At 37.3% G+C, this 18,213-nt stretch overlaps 1 protein-coding gene across 1 annotated transcript in view; it reads right to left on the bottom strand.

Annotated features, from left to right (window-relative positions):
* LOC145996198 (cell adhesion molecule Dscam2-like) overlaps positions 1-18,213 on the bottom strand; it is a 501,892-nt gene that overhangs the window by 50,011 nt on the left and 433,668 nt on the right. The gene's annotated exons all lie outside the window — the stretch shown is intronic.

Genomic DNA, 18,213 nt, shown 5'->3' with positions numbered 1-18,213 from the left:
TTGATTCTGTGCAATTCTTGGGATTTTTACCTCAACATTCAGCTCTTCAGCAAGTGCTTTACTTTCCTGAAAGACTTTATCAAACTCTTGAGCACTGTTCTTTCTTATATCCAATAGAGATGAGTAAACAATGTAAAGTAAGGATGAGAACATTGTTGAATAAGTGGGAGCTTAGTTCTGATCGCACCATCTGCATATAGTGTTGGTTAGGATAATGCGCTTTAAACCTTACTTTCACGCCCTTTGATTCTTACATGACGGAACAAAGGACAGGGAGAAACTTTACAAACGATTTATGAAAGATGTTCGAGAGGCACCAGCTATCAACGGCATACGGGGCACCAATTTTCAACGATGTTCAGGGACACCAACTTCCAATGGTCTATGGGGGCACCAACTTTCAACAATGCACAGGGGGCACCAACTTGAAATAATGTTCGGCACTCGGCAATTTTTAACGATATACGGGTGCACCACTTTTCAAAAGTGTACACATACTTAAGATTTTTTATTATTAATTTTGTAAATTACATATTACGAGTATAATTTGCTCGAGGGGGCACGTGCCCCTGTGTCTCCCTCTGGATCCGCAACTGGTCACAAGACTAGAGGTCTGAAAGTTGACCAACAGAGCTGAAGTTCGACCGAAGGCGCTGTCCAGTATCCGACCCAAGATGGCTATCCACCCAGCCAAGTCCAGGCTGTCTCCAGGCTGGGCAAGGATCTACGCTTACAACTCAGCTCCCTTACCTCTAACACTAGGGCAGGGAATATCTTCATATATCAACAATTACTGTTCTTATAGTAAATATTGTTATAGTTACATGTTACTTATGTGTCTGCAGCTTCTCCCACTTAGTGTTAAGGCTCTACAAAAATAATAAATGCATTCTCTTACAGATCAAACCCCAGCCATTTGAGTTATGTTCTCTAACGGTAATACGGGGACTGAAACCCCTACCGTTACAAAGGTTAGCAATTTTCTTGTGCTTAGCAAAAAGTTTAACCAAACGTATTTTGTTAATTCACACAAATCCGTATTTTCTTCTTTTTTTCTCTCTCTTGCTCTTTCTGTGTACGTATCATCCTGTTTCGATATATTCCTTTGTTTCGTCAACTTTTTCTTTACATCTCCTTCTCTTCTTATCTATCCTTCTTCTTTCTCCATCTTCTCATCTCTCCCCTTGCTGTTTATCTTCCTTTCCTTCTCTCTTTTTCTTCTGCTGCTTCTCAATTTCTATCTATCCATACCAAATGACTGTCTTGTTCTTTTCTCTCAATCTACATTTCATTCTCTCTCTCTCTCTCTCTCTCTCTGTCTGTATGTGTCTCTTTTCTGACTCCTACAAATGCTTGCGAAAATTTCTATTTCGATGGACTGGGAAACAGTTGTCGTAAGACAATTTCACGGTGTGCAGAACCTTCCATGCTCCCTCAGTGCAGATGCCCCTGGCAATAAGAGACCCATTACTAAGGCCAGGATTTTTTATGTAGCCAAAATATACGAAATATGTACATAAATATGTAGAAAATATCGATGAAATATGTAAAAGTATGTAAATATACTGATATATATGTAAAACTATGTAAGTATATTGAAATATATAATACGTGAATTCTTTCGTATTTGTGTGCTTTTCTTAGGCTTCTGGCATTAAAATTTGTAATTATACTAAATTAATTTCTCAATATTAATATATATTTTAAAAAGTTTCTTGAGATAATAAAATTGTAATGTGCGAAATTACATTGGAAAATTCATAATCTGGTAAAATGAGAGTGTGAATCACAATTGTCTTGAGTACAGTGTGGCCAGACATTTTTCACCGGGAGAGATGCATTCAAATTTCTACAATGCTAAAGAATATTCTCACTAAATGAACAAAATTGTTTGTGAGGCAAAAAATAAAATGAACATTAACACCCGGTCTAAGCATTCTTTCCGCATTGTGTCCGTAAGGAGAAGTAGAGAAAATGCTGACACTCAGCGGAAACTGCAAATACTTCAAGTGACAGCCAATTATATGTATTTTGGTGAGGAATGTAAACATATAAAAAATGATATTTTCACCAAAACAAAAAAGTTGAGCCCCTTCCCTTTTTGGGTGCCTTTTATGTCGGTGTATTTTAAGATATTTTTCAGTAACATTTTTTAAAATTATTCATCCAGATTATTGTGTTTGCATGCCGTGTGTTATGAATAAGCTCTCGTACGTGAGTCATGATTACCAACAGATTTCCTCTCTGCATCTGAAAGCTGAAAAAAGGTTCCTGGACCGTATTAAAATTGATGCGGGGGAAAAAGGTTCCTGGACCAAAACTGGTTGTTACCTTATTGAGCTGCACTATAGCCTACCTATAGAATTGGCAAATCTACGGCCAGTGAGGTTGTCAGAACAGTTTGTCGTGAAATATGGGACACTCCTCATCTCAACCAACGGAAGAGATGTGGAAGAATATTGCAAACGGCTTCGAAAATCATGCTAATTTTCCACACTGCATAGGAGCAATAGACGGGAAGCATGTACGTGTGAAAAAACCAAAGATGAGTGGTTCGTTGTACTACAACTACTGAAAGCTCTGCGAAGTTTGGTAACAAAGTACAGCAAATTTCATTCCACGTTGAATCTTTTCTGTTTTTGTTTTTATATTTCTCACACCGAAAATCCTAAATACATGGCCTCTTTTCCACTTCCATAATAAATACTTCTGTGTCTAATTTATCTATATCTAGATCACCCATCTTCATTTGCAAAAACAATGTTTATCAGAAACACAACGCTAGAACTCAGCACCACGTGGTGTGAAACAATGCACAAAGGCGCGTCACGTGATCATTCTGCCCAGCAGACGTTCCGCTCCAGGGGGTGCTCTTTCGGCGGCGTTGATCGTATGTGCAGTTGTCTGTGGATGCATGACGTCATCGTTGAAACGCTCGGCACGGAAAAGGATGGTTCCTTATGCAAATATTGATACATTTGACAACGAATATCTTCTAAAATATAGTAGCAGGGGAAAAGTTACAACTTTTACTGTTAAGATACATCCTTTCTAATCAATTTATCACAAAGTTGATTCAAATGTGTAAAATGGTTTTCAACAAATCGTGTTACGAAGGAACCCCTGTTTTGTTCTCTCCAGGCTTCCAATGTAAGGGAGTTTTAACTTAAGCGCGTTGAATTTCTTTTTCCTGTATGTTTTAAAATAAGATTATTTTGTTCTTGTCAACTGAAATCATGCCTAAATGCTATGGCAAGCTGTGAAAACTATTATCTGAAAACTAACGGAAGAAATCTAAAATATCACAGCCTTTCCAGTCGGTAATTGCGTAAGTAAACGAAAAGACAAGATTGTTATAAAAAATGCGGGATTGCCCATTTTTGTGAAAAAGGCATTGTGCGAGATCTAAAAGCAGAACATTTTAATATTGTATGTAAATGTAAGGGTGTAATAAACGTGACTGCTTCCCGTAAAATACGAGGGTCACTATTTATATTTTGAGCCTTAGCAACAGTGATTGCAGTTAGGCGCGATTTGACGTTTGCACGGAATCGTCTGGCATTATTGACCATAACGTACTTCAAATGTTTTGTCAATAGCTTCATTTGTGTTGTTTATGTTGCCTTGGAGATTGCGCGACAACAATAAAATGGAATTAACTCGTGAACATTTTCGTGCGATGATTTGTTACGATTTTCGACGTGGATTATCAAGACAAGAGTGCATCGATCAACTTACTTCCACATTTGGCGATGAAGCCCCATCCTTTGCCACTGTGAAACGCTGGTATAACGAATTTAATCGTGGCCGCCATTCGCTCACCGACGAGATTCGCGAAGGTCGTCCTAAATCAGTTGTTGTTCAAGAAAACATTGATGCTGTGCAAAACCTAATACTGCAAGATCGTCATGTGACATACTGTGAGATTGAGGCAACCATAGGCATCAGTTCCACCAGCATATATAAAATATTACGTGATCATTTAGCTGTGGGAAAGGTATGTTCTCGTTGGATCCCACACAATTTGTAAAAACTCAAAAAGACGCTCGCGTCAATTGGTGCAAACAAATGTTCAATAAATACAATAGTGGTGCTTCAAAAGACGTATTAAAGATTGTAACAGGTGACGAATCATGGATATATGCATATGAGCCGGAACGTAAACAGCAGTCGACTGTATGGGTGTTTCAAGATGAACCCAATCCAACAAAAGTTGTTCGCGCTCGAAGCACATCGAAACAAATGGTCGCCTGTTTTTTCGGGAAAACTGGTCATGTGGCAACTGTGCCTTTAGAGGAACGTAGAACGGTCAACTCTGAATGGTACACAACAATTTGTTTGCCAGAGGTCTTCGGTCAAATACGGAAAACAAACAAACGCCGTCGGATCATTCTTCATCAAGACAATGCCAGCTGTCACACATCTCGTCTAACAACAGACTTTATGAACAGTCAAAAAATCGAATTGATGAGTCATCCGCCGTACAGTCCTGATTTGGCACCCAATGACTTCTTCTTGTTCCCGAATGTCAAGAATAAATTGCGTGGACAACGATTTTCGTCGGCGGAAGACGCAGTTGATGCGTTCAAAAACCATATTATGGAGGTGTCTCAAGAAGATTGGAAAAACTGCTTTGACAAATGGTTCGAACGAATGCAAAAGTGTATTGACCATAAAGGAGAATACTTCGAAAAACAATAAAGCAGTTTTCAATGCCAAATTCCTGTTTTTTCATTTTTAGGCTCAAAATATAAATAGTGACCCTCGTATCACTGCACTCTCCACGTTTCTCTTCTGTATTTTCTTTGGCGCCGTCAATAGCTTAAACAAGTTGTTTTTTTATACAGGGTGAGGCAAAAAGATGTTAACACTGTATGGGAGACTAAATATTCGAAATGGTGAACATTGAGCCTGACATTCTGTTCATGTTTACTGACGAAGCAACATTCCACATCAGCGGTCGTGCGAACAAGCACAAATGTATCATATAGGCGACTGAGCAACCGAAGGAAATTCGAGAGCACATGCGGGATTCCCCTAAGGTTAACGTTTGGTGTGCCGTGAGCAAATTTGGAGTGATTGGACCGTTCTTTTTTGAAGAACAGACCGTAAGGGGAGAGAATTACCTTGCCATGCTCAGCACGTTCATGGAGGTACCACTTGCCATTCTCCAGCGAGGGTACTTTCAGCAAGACGGCGCCCCTGCCCATTACAGTCTGCTGGTTCGGGATTACCTGAACGACACGTTCGGTAAGCACTGGATTGGTAGAGGTGGTCCTCTCCCATGGCCAGCACGTTCAGTCGACCTGACGCCATGCGATTTTTGGTTGTGGGGCATAGTCAAGGATCGGGTCTACGCCAGCAAACCTCGCAACCTAGACGACCTGAAACACCGCATCACTCACGTCATCGCTGGAATTCCTGCCCAAATGGCCCAGAAGGCCTTACAAACAACAATGAACAGACTCAATGAGTGCATTGATAGGGATGGGTGCCAAATTGAAACCCTGGAACCAAATCCCTGCTTGTAATTGAACGTGATTTAACACCCATTTATTGTTAACATCTTTTTGCCTCACCCTGTATATATTTGTCACATATTTGTTTTAATTAGTATTCTGCTCGTTCCGCCACCTGAACGCAGCAGCTAGGGCTCAAAGGGCAGTGCAGTTACACCGGAAGAAGGCTCGGAAATGGCAGGCTTCAAAAGTTAACTCATCCAAATTAAATTAAACAGGTATGTGCTCTCTCTAAATTTAAATCATAGTTCACAAATAATTTGATTAAAAGTTTTAAAAGTATCTGTTTTATTTAATAACGTACTAGTTGGTGCATTCTTCTCCAGCATAGCTATAGGCAGTGACCACACTACAGGGGGTGCAGGAATGCCCCCCTATTCATGTTCGACAATTTCTCTTTCTCCCTCTTATCTGCCCCCAGTAAAACGACAAAAATAAATAAATGAATGAATGCTTCTTTAGCCAAAATATGCATTTTTGTGTCGTATGTAACGGAATAATAAACATGATGGCCCCGGGAAAATATGACTTACCCCTCCATCTTTACTATTGCGCCGTCACTAGCTACAACATATTTTGATTTCTATTGTTCCAACATATTTATTTTAATTTTAGTATTGTGAATAATATTCCACTGTGTTACCTCACGTAGCCACCCCCCCCCCCACACACACGTACGGTTTCAGTTGTAAGTTTTAGACTAAGCTTGTAAAATGTCCACTTATATCTTTGTATTCTTGAGCCATTTTAAAAAAAATCATTTCGCCCCTTCTTCTGTACTATTTCATAGCAATGTTTTCCCACTGGAAGCCCCTTTGCAGATCGAGATCCGGCGCTACAGCCTTCCCAAGCCACCGTCCTCTCCAAATACTCTCTTGGGCTCATGAAAGAAAAATATATGTACGTATTTCTACGAAATATTAATTTGACTTGGCAGTTTCTTTTTTCGAACAGGAATAAGTTTTAAATTTTAATAGCTTATAAATTTACACTAGCAATTTTGAGTAAAGGTTTTGCGTAACCCTAAAAGTACATTTAGAGACTGCAAGGTCAACTCTCGATATTTCGTATTGCTACGCCCCTTGTGGGTACGTACTTACATGTTATTTACCACGGCTACAGATATCTTAATCTCAGGGGGATAGGTTCTTTGTTTGAGAATTCCAAATAAGAAAGCGTTTTATAGCCAAGAGGATATAGTAAAATGCGGATCTATATTCTGAGAACTTGACAAAATACAGAGAAAATATATGTATAATCGAAAAGGCTTCTTCTTCTTTTAAATGGCTTCTTCTTCTTTTAAAAGGCTTCTTCTTCTTTTAATATGGAAAAAGATTCTTATTTTCTTATGGAAACGGCTTCTTCTTCTTTTAAAAGGCTTCTTCTTCTTCTAAAAGGCTTCTTCTTCTTTTAATATCGAAAAAGCTTCTTCTTCTTTTATTATGAAAACGTCTTCTTCTTCTTTTAATATGGAAGTGGCTTCTTCTTCTTTTTCTTTGAATTTCTTCTTCTTTTATTAAAGCGTAATTTTATTTATGTGCTCGCTTTCCCCCCCGCTTCTTTGTCAAACCATACAAGCTATACTTGTAGAAAGAGTAGGGTCGACTAAACTGACAATAGCGCCACCTCCTATTTGACGACCAAAGGGGAATAACCAGGATCGCTAATAACGAGCGCTGCCAATGGCCCAGTGCAACTAATAAAAAGCGCAACCGAAAAGTGCTTCGGGGCGTCTAATTTGACACAGCGCCACCGGGGAACGGACAAATGCAAAAGCTGACGATGTTCTCCTCGTCAGAGAATCAAAAAGAAATTGAGATGAGATACATTTCTGAATTCATTTGCTCACCTAATAACTTTCCTAAACGTTTCGTATGGGGCCATATTCTTAATTCTTTTAAATTACTACATACATCATTCTATTTACTTCTATTATAGTATTTGAACTCTTCTTTTATATATTTCTCAATTTACTATAATATATATCATCCCTCTTCTCCGCTTTAAGTTTTTTATAATTTTCTTCACTCCTCTTTACATAGCGTGCTGCCATCTCTTGTCGATTCCGAGAAACCATTCCTCCTTGCAACATTCATTGTGTCGTGTGAAACTGGCACGTGACACAATATCCCCCTCCTTGAGGATAAAAATTTATATATTGGAAAAAATCTTTTGGAAATAGATAAATTTTTCCACTTTCTCTACATCTCGTTTGACTTTTCTCATTGGTTTTCATTTCTACAGCTTACATTGCTTTTCACTTTCACTGTGAAATTATATCTCCTGGCATGCAGCATTTTTCTCATCTCTCGATTTATCTCTTCTTTCTATTTTCGTTTCTAGATATCTTTTCACCGTTCCGGAAATATTCGTGACATCTTAAGTTATTTTTAAATACAAAATATAATTCTTCAATAGTTCATCTCCTGCAAGTCTGCTCGTCTAATTTCTCCAAGATAGTTTTTACCTGACGATGTCCTGCCAAAATAATAATTTTCGTTTCACCCTTTTCTTCTTTCAGCAATCTCTCTACAGATTATCAGTTGGCTCAGATTTTTCGTTTTAAAGAATTCTCTCTCTTCTCTAAGTTGACCATCTAAGTGTTCCTATCAGCTACAATAATTCTTCACATCAGCCTGAATTTCATATCAGCATGTATCTAGATATATTTATTTTCTGGGATTACAACCCTTTTCTTTTGCACTTTTCTAAATACACGATGACTTTTCGTCGTCTAAGCTTACAAAGAATTCATTTTACTGATACTATTCGATCTTCTTTCATATTATCTTCTCCTTTTTCCTGAGAGTTTTCTTCATGATTAACTTCCTTCTGTGCCTAACTGTTCTCTTCTTTCTCTTCTGTTCGTACAATTGAAAAGTTTACATCCATTTTCCATATTACTTTCTTTGGCATCTTTCCTTTTACAGGTTTGATCTTTCACTATCAGTCTCATTGTTCAATGGAGTGGTGACATAAATTAGCATTCATTATTCTTTTTTAGATATAACTTGCAGAATAGATTTTCCTCCAACGATGACTATCATATCTATATATCTTCTTACAGGAACTAACATTAAACAACTAAAATTTTCTTCCTTCAAATAGATCATCAATATTTGTCGAAACTAATAATTCCACGAATTTTTCTTCTGGTGAACTGGAACTTTCTCAGACAACTTTAATTATTCTAGAAACGTGGGCTTGCCAGTCTGTAAATCATAACATCTCCTTCCTTTGCACTAGTCAGTCTTATTTGTTTCTTCCAATGATTTCAAATACTCGATGCTTGTCACTATCTTGTTTTCTTTCTCTTCCTCTTTTTCTTCTCTTTCTTTTATTTTCTTTTCTATTCTTCTCAAGATTCTTCTTCCTCCTCTTCCAACTTTCTTCCAATAAAGAAATTACTTTCATTTCTCTCTTCTTCCAATCTGGTTTCTGCCAAGATTTCTTCTTATGTTCTACATCTTCATAAAATGCATGCTCTCCTTGTCTTCTGCGTCTCATCTTCTTCTTCCTTCCCTTTGGCGAAGTAGCATCAAAATCCATTTGATCTATGTCGACCCTTTTTAGCATATTATTAACTTTCTTCAAGTTCTTTTCTATTTTTAATTTCTTTCTCTTCTTCTTCTTCCATGTCTTTACGTGAATATATCTAAATTTCATTTTAGTTTTCTTCCATCTTTGTTTACATCGATCTATGTCAACCTCTCTTGCCATATTCTTAACTTTCTTCAGGTTCTTTTCTATTTTTAATTTCTTTCTCTTCTTCTTCTTCCATGTCTTTACGTAAATATATCTAAATTTCATTTTACTTTTCTTTCTTCTTTGTTTACATCTTCTGCTCGGCTTATGCTTATTTTCTTCCTCCGTCAGAGACTTGTCACCGGAACTTTCTTCTTTTATCTTCATTTCGACATTGATCTCTTCATCATTACAATGACAACTAAATTTTTCCTCACTTGCTATTCCTCTTTCTTCTTCTTCTATTTTCTTATCTGTCTCTTCTTTGTTTACTTCGCTTAACTTTATAGCTTCTTCTTCTATCTTGTTTTCGTTTTCTTCTATTCTGGAAACGTCTACTTCTGTCTTGCTGTCATTTTCTTCTGTTCTTGAAACAGCTATTTCTGTGTTGTCTTCGTTTTCTTCTATTCTGGAAACATCTACTTCTGTCTTGCTGTCATTTTCTTCTGTTCTTGAAACGGCTAATTCTATCTTGTTTTCGTTTTCTTCTATTCTGGAAACATCTACTTCTGTCTTGCTTTCATTTTCTTCTGTTCTTGAAACAGCTAATTCTATTTGAGATTTATTTTCAATCAGTTTTCCTCCAAATTTTCGTTTCTTTGTTTATTTTCCTCTCTGAGATTCGAAACCTCCTCTTCTATTCTTCTATTTGTATCTAAACTCGTACTCTCGATCGACAGCATTGTTCCTTCTATTATTCTCTCCCTTTTGTCAAACAATCCCATCATCCTTATGTGGTGTTCCTCTACCATTCTATTCCTTTCGTCAAGCATCTCCGTCATCCCTCTATGGTGCTCTTCTATCTGCATTTCTAACTTCTTGAACATTTCCATCACGGTCATTTTTTCTATTTTCTCTTGTTTTTCCTTCACTATAGTTTCTCCGTTCTCGTCCTCGACTTTATTTTCTTCCTCCATTTTGGCTTTCTCTCTTTGCTTTCTTATTCACAAATCTGGTAGCCGCAACGTTGGTCGCCACTAATGCTACGCCCCTTGTGGGTACGTACTTACATGTTATTTACCACGGCTATAGATATCTTAATCTCAGGGGGATAGGTTCTTTGTTTGAGAATTCCAAATAAGAAAGCGTTTTATAGCCAAGAGGATATAGTAAAATGCGGATCTATATTCTGAGAACTTGACAAAATACAGAGAAAATATATGTATATGTATAATCGAAAAGGCTTCTTCTTCTTTTAAATGACTTCTTCTTCTTTTAAAAGGCTTCTTCTTCTTTTAATATGGAAAAAGCTTCTTCTTTTCTTATGGAAACGGCTTCTTCTTCTTTTAAAAGGCTTCTTCTTCTTTTAATATCGAAAAAGCTTCTTCTTTTATTATGAAAACGTCTTCTTCTTCTTTTAATATGGAAGTGGCTTCTTTTTCTTTGAATTTCTTCTTCTTTTATTAAAGTGTAATCTTATTTATGTGCTCGCTTTCCCCCCCGCTTCTTTGTCAAACCATACAAGCTATACTTGTAGAAAGAGTAGGGTCGACTAAACTGACAATAGCGCCACCTCCTATTTGACGACCAAAGGGGAATAACCAGGATCGCTAATAACGAGCGCTGCCAATGGCCCAGTGCGACTAATAAAAAGCGCAACCGAAAAGTGCTTCGGGGCGTCTAATTTGACACAGCGCCACCGGGGAACGGACAAATGCAAAAGCTGACGATGTTCTCCTCGTCAGAGAATCAAAAAGAAATTGAGATGAGATACATTTCTGAATTCATTTGCTCACCTAATAACTTTCCTAAACGTTTCGTATGGGGCCATATTCTTAATTCTTTTAAATTACTACATACATCATTCTATTTACTTCTATTATAGTATTTGAACTCTTCTTTTATATATTTCTCAATTTACTATAATATATATCATCCCTCTTCTCCGCTTTAAGTTTTTATAATTTTCTTCACTCCTCTTTACATAGCGTGCTGCCATCTCTTGTCGATTCCGAGAAACCATTCCTCCTTGCAACATTCATTGTGTCGTGTGAAACTGGCACGTGACAGTATTAATAATTTTCATCACAACGTCTAGTAATAATTATTTATTTTTGACTTCTTGAATAATGTGACGATAATTTAAGGGGAGGAATAATTATCGAGACAAGACGGAGAATGTTCTATAACCCTATTATTTTTAATGGCACGTATCCAAGGTGGGGATCAGGGGTTCGAGCCCTCCCCCCTTTAGGAAATTGTTTTGTTTACACTAAATAAAATTACGTAGGTTTTTGGCTTCTTGAACAATGTGATAACAATTTGAGATATATAATTATCGACGCGAGACGGAGAATGTTCTATAACCCTGTTATTGTTAATAGTGCGTATCCAAGGTGGGCATCAGGTGTATCGAGCCCCTCCCCCAGGAAAGTTTTCAGTTTACACGAGATAAAATTATGTTTTTGTCTTCAATAATGTGACGATAATTTAAGGAGATAAATAATTATTGAGGCAATAAGGCAATAAGAATGTTCTATAACCCTGTTATTGTTTATAGCGCGTATCCAAGGTGGGGATCGTAACTCGTGCCCCCCGCACCAGGAAAGTTTTCAGTTTACATAGATAAAATTAGGTTTTTGTCTTCTTGAATAATGTGACGATAATTTTAGGAGAGAAATACTTATCAAGGCAAGACGGAGAATGTTCTATAACCCTGTTGTTGATAATATTGCACGTAAACTTTTCTTACGCTTTCGGTGTTGTCGTAGCGAACTTGAACACTATGTAGAGACTTGTCAGCATTTGGAAGCTGCACAACAAAGGTAGCGCCGCAGGTAGGGCGATTAATTGTAATTTTTTAATCTCTGGAAAGCGCGAGAGGGAACGTTCTTGAATAAGAGAAGGAGTCGAACTACTGGCAATATTTACGAATAGTTTTATCTGCGGAATGTTCTAGAATATAATGAGGATATTAATACGCGGTTTCAATTTTCCGGTTGATCTGTACAACAGAATAGGTAGAGACTTCAGAGGTAAGTGTGACAATTCATACAGTCGATTAGTGATCAGTCAGTGTCCATTGGTTGCTTTATAAGTTCTAGTGATTCGAAAATGAAATGGACTAAATACCGTAAAGTAACGAAGTCTACTACTAGTTCCAGTACGGTCCCAAAGCTAAAGACATTGACGACAGCGGAACGTCGAATAAGTGCCACAAGTAGTTCGGGTCGAAAGACGAAGAGATCAAAGGTCTCTCTCTCTCTAAAGTGAATATTTCGGCTGTATCGGGCTGGGCATTGGAGCGATTTATTAAAAAGAAATAAGCTGCACAGATCAACTGAAAATCAAAGTTTTGAGTGATGATTTGGTTGTGCCAGAACCAAATTTTGTGTATGCAGTCCGAGAATTTCATGGCATAAAAAAAAAATACTTTTGTTTAAGGCTACTAGGTTCGACACACACTCGATAGACAATTTTGAACACTTGCGAGTGTTTAGGCCTGAATATGAACAATTTCGTGGGTTTCGGCTTTGTAAGATGGTATTGAGGCATCCTTTTAATGATTAGTAACATAATTGAAAACGCGCTACTTTTAAAAGGGGACAAATTACATGTGAAAAAATGTATTTTGAAAATCCATATTCCTGAAACTTTCTGACCGATGCGCTACAAAGAAAGTTGCGTGTTCTCCTTTAGAATTTTCATTTTACAAATCGTAATATAATTTTAACAAAAACGTGACATGCTAAAGAAGAATGAAAGAGTTTTAAAAAATAATTGATTAATTGACTTAGTTTATTTTACTTCGCATATCTGTCACATATGGCTAATCGCAAAGATGAGGATGCGTGATGATATGATGAAATTGAAGAAAGGAAAGTAGACCCATGCCCGGGCGGGGATTCGAACCTGGGGGCCCTTGGCATCGTAAAGTGTTGTGCTAACCACTTCGCCACGGAGGTCAGCATTACAAGGAAATAAACAGAAAATGACAATCATATGGCATCTACGTTTTAATATGCGAGAAACATTTGCGAGGAGGTTATTGAAGTAACAAATAATTATTACTAGACGTTGTGATGAAAATTATTAATATATCTGAAATATCGAGAGTTGACCTTGCAGTCTCTAAATGTACTTTTAGGGTTACGTAAAACCTTTACTCAAAATTGCTAGTGTAAATTTATAAGCTATTAAAATTTAAAACTTATTCCTGTTCGAAAAAAGAAACTGCCAAATCAAATTAATATTTCGTATCAATACATATATTTTTCTTTCATGAGGCCAGGACAGTATTTGGAGGAGACTGTGGCTTGGGAAGGCTATAGCCCCGGATCTCGAACTGCAAAGGGGCTTCCAGTGGGAAAACATCGTCCAGAAGAAGGGGCGAAATGATTCTTTTTAAATGGCTCAAGAATACAAAGATATAAGTGGAAATTTGACAAGCTTAGTCTAAAACTTACAACTGAAATCGTACATACGCGCGCGTGTGTGTGGGGGGGGGGGGTGGCTACGTGAGGTAACACAGTGGAATATGATTCACAATACTAAAATTAAAATAAATATGTGGGAACAATAGAAATCAAAATATGTTGTAGCTAGTGACTGCGCAATAGAAAAGATGGAGGGGTAAATCATATTTTCCCGGGGCAATCATGTTTATTATTCCGTTACATACGACACAAAAATGCATATTTTGGCTAAAAGAGCATTCATTCATTTATTTATTTTTGTCGTTATACTGGGGGCAGATAAGAGAGAGAGAGAGAGAGAGAGAGAGAAATTCTCCTGCCCCCCCCCCCCCTTGTAGTGTGGTCACTGTCTATAGCTATGCTGGAGAAGATTGCACGAATTAATACGTTATTAAATAAAACAGATACTTTTAAAACTTTTAATCAAATTATTTGTGAACTATGTTTAAATTTAGAGAGAGCACATACCTATTTAATTTAATTTGGATGAGTTAACTTCTGAAGCCTGCCATTTCCGAGCCTTCTTCCGGTGTAACTGCACTGCCCTTTGAGCCCTAGCTGCTGCGTTCAGGTGGCGGAACGAGCAGAATACTAATTAAAACAAATATGTGACAAATATATATACAAAAAACAACGTGTTGAAGCTATTGACGGCGCCAAAGAAAAGACAGAAGAGAAACGTGGAGAGTGCAGTGATATTTTACGGGAAGTAGTCACGTTTATTACACCCTTACATTTACATACAATATTAAAATGTTCTGCTTTTAGATCTCGCACAATGCCTTTTTCACAAAAATGGGCAATCCCGCATTTTTTATAACAATCTTGTCTTTTCGTTTACTTACGCAATTACCGACTGGAAAGGCTGTGATATTTTAGATTTCTTCCGTTAGTTTTCTGATAATAGTTTTCACAACTTTCCATAGCATTTAGGCATGAATTCAGTTGACAAGAACAAAATAATCTTATTTTAAAACATAGAGCAAAAAGAAATCCAACGCGCTTAAGTTAAAACTCCCTTATATTGGAAGCCTGGAGAGAACAAAACAGGGGTTCCTTCGTAACACGATTTCTTGAAAACCATTTTACACATTTGAATCAACTTTGTGATAAATTGATTAGAAAGGATGAATCTTAACTGTAAAAGTTGTAACTTTTCCCCTGTTACTATATTTTAGAAGATATTCGTTGTCAAATATCTCAATATTTGCATAAGGAAGCAGCCTTTTCCGCGCCGACCTTCTCGATGATGACGTCATGTATCCACGGACAACTGCGCATACGATCTGCGCCGCCGAACGAGCACCCCCTGATAAATGCTAGGGGCCGTCTGCTTCAGCCGAGCTCACTGCTTCTCCGGTGACGTCACGCGTTCGTGCAAGATCGACAATCTTCGGATGGCTTTACCTAATCTCTTTGTACCTTGGTTCCGCTCGTGCGGACGTACGACGCAATAGAAAAGCAGTCAGCCCAGTCGTCGTTCCGCACTTTGTCCGCTTTGGGCGATGCTTACGGAATGCGGCAGACGTTCAGCATCCGCAGGCTAGTCACTCCGTGTGGCCGATCCTATTACTTCCTTCAGCCATAACAACCAATGCTTAAAGAGTGCTGAAACGCTAAGCACTCTTTAAGCATTCTTTCCTCCCGTGTGGACCGGGGCTTAATGCATTATTTCCTAAATAAATAAAAAAAATGTGCTTCTGTTTCTGTATATACCATGTGATGTGCACTGAACACATTTTAAAATATATATTTTTTTAATTTTTGGTTTTCAATTTTTGGAGAAATCAAAGTTTGTCCTACTATGACGATTCCTGGACAACATGCTATTATAACCCGAGATGAAGGATATCTCAGCTGGCCCAATTGATCCGTCTAGGCCTGTGGACAACAACGTCCACTTCGATCGAGGTAATGACTACGTCACATAAGCCTTGAAGAAGTATGGAACCTTTAACTCCGTTCACCACACAAGCTCAATTATCAATTACATATAAATAATTAACAGTTTATATACCGCTGTAAGAAAGTTATTAATAATGACACAATACAGCAATGAACATCTTGATAACTCCTTAACAAATTACAATCCAAGGGTGCATGAAATGTTATTTATTACTATTGCTCATGTAAATGTTCGAATTCAAGAGATAATATTTAATAAAACAGAATTTAAATGGTCAAGATTCTATAATAATTATCAATTTTAGAACCTACGCATCGTGGCCATGTACTTACAATTGCATGTTATTTTACAAAGCCCGTACATCGTAATGTTATTCTTAATAATGTCACATGAAATGAGACAAATGTGTTTACACCTTGTAAATATTCTCTTTTATATTAAAATGACATCAAACTTTGAATTGTCTCTCGATAAAATTTGTATCAATCGATAAGTTAGTCTTTCCTGGGAAATAACAATCTTTACGTAAGTTTCCTATAAAGAACGTATATTTTCTTCTTATTTCTTATGAATCAAAGACGTTTTGAATGTTATGGGAATTTATCAATGTCTTTCCTTATTGGACGTTAGGATGTCCACGATTCTGACTCTCGCTGAGGAATCTTCTAATCGGGTTCAGGAAATGTAATATAAGTGGTTTACTTACATAGCAGGAAGACCAGCCCCATCCAATGACGTTTTACCTCGTCACCTTGGATTGTGAATCCTTGAAGTACACTATATCGGATCGAATTTCCATCGGCCGTACTTCTGCAGACTCAGGTCCAACACTTTAACTTGAGATCACTAACAAAGCACTTCGCCGCGAACTTAACTTGACGATTTTCATTCTTTTAGCACCAAATTAGGTGCAAACTGTACTTCTTACTAAATGTAATATTTGTGGAACGAGCACTCAATTGGAGCTTACGTCTTCTCAAAACTTATATGCAAAACTGCCGAATACCAGATTACGATTCATTTGTGCCACGAGCACTATATCGGAGCTTGCGTCTTTTCAAACGCTCACGCAAAACTGATTCTACTTTGTTCTATCACGAAATCTTAAGGTTGCAATGATCGAAAACAAGCGGATAATGAAACATGCTTGTTGTTCATTGTTTTTATCGGCAAACTTATTTTTTCCTCCGCTCCCATGGCGAGAAAAACAGAACAACAATGTATTCAAGCTGATGCATGTTACAGCCTGGCTAAAAATAGCACTCTGACGGTAAACATTTCTTTTAACTCGCGTACAAGCATTGTTGCTATTTCTTTATGCTGCAAAACGCCACAGTGTGTTCTTTAAATAACGGATTCTTAGGAAATCGACATTGATAAATTCGTGCGTGTTAACAAAAACGAATAAGCGTGTTTTTGAAGTATGAAAAAAATGTACAAAGATATAAAAAAAAAGATGTTAACTTACTGAAAACATATGGCCGCCTATTTTAATACGGCCATACAACAATTATAGCTCCATACTCAATGAAAAATGGGAGGATGGCCTAAATTCCGAATTTTATTTAAAAACATGTAATGTAAACGGGAAATATGTAAAAATATGTAATACGAAATTCACATATATTGTTCCTAACTTCGTAATTGACAACATTTCTAGTTTTTACTTGGCTACATACAAAGGAAGAAATATGTAATTACATAAAATTCCGCGGCCTACCCATTACAAACTGAAGACAACAGCAAGAATAATCTTGTGATAATCCAATCCCTGAAGCCGGAATAATAGCCAGACTCCTTGCCTTCCTCTCAGGTTGCGAGACATTTCAATGGGAGAGAAAGAATAGAATTAAATTTCCAGAAGAAACCGATGATATAGGAGGAAAGAAGAAAAATAATCGAATTGGCACTGAAGAAAAAATGAAATAAATACCGGAAAAAGAAGCCATTTATCAATGAAATGGAAAGTGGGGGCTCAAGTTCGAAATGATAAGGAAGAAAACTGTGGAACTGAGAAACCAACGAAGTGAATTACGGGTTTCGAAAAGTAGATAAGACCTCGAGAATAGTGAGATGGTAGATGCAAAGGAACGAGCCAAAACGAGAGAGAGAGAGAGAGAGAGAGAGAGAGAGAGAGAGAGAGAAGAGAATTCAGCAACGTAAAGTTTCTATAACAAAATTTTATATTATAATTGAAAGGCTTACATTTACATGTTTTAACATGGTAAGTGACATTTTTGTCATTTCTGAGTTCATTAAGAAAAAAGGTTATTAGAAGCTATGTAGATAAATTGTTTTCGTGTTGTATTTATCAATTTCAGAAGGCTTCACTGAGTCCAATGCAAATTGTATGACATGGCAATTTCACTTGAAAATTGCAGGATGGCACATTTTACATTGTAGCTCAAAATGTCACTTACCATGTTTTTCACCCGAGCCCTCCAATTATACAACTTATTAGGTCTTTTTGTTAAAAGTATTTTCAGTGGAATTCACTTTCGTGTTTCATATATTCAGGTGGTTAAAACTTGTATGTTCCTACAAACTCATTAATTATACAAAATGTCTTACGGTGCAGTTACTGGAAATTCCCCCTCAACCAGAAACCGAAACCCACTAGAGTACGGAG

The sequence above is a fragment of the Lepisma saccharinum genome, chromosome 1 (assembly GCF_977018435.1).
Source record: "Lepisma saccharinum chromosome 1, izLepSacc3.1, whole genome shotgun sequence".
NCBI lineage: Eukaryota > Metazoa > Arthropoda > Insecta > Zygentoma > Lepismatidae > Lepisma > Lepisma saccharinum.
Note: the sequence above shows the minus strand (reverse complement) of the source record. Positions and strands in the feature narration are given on the sequence as shown.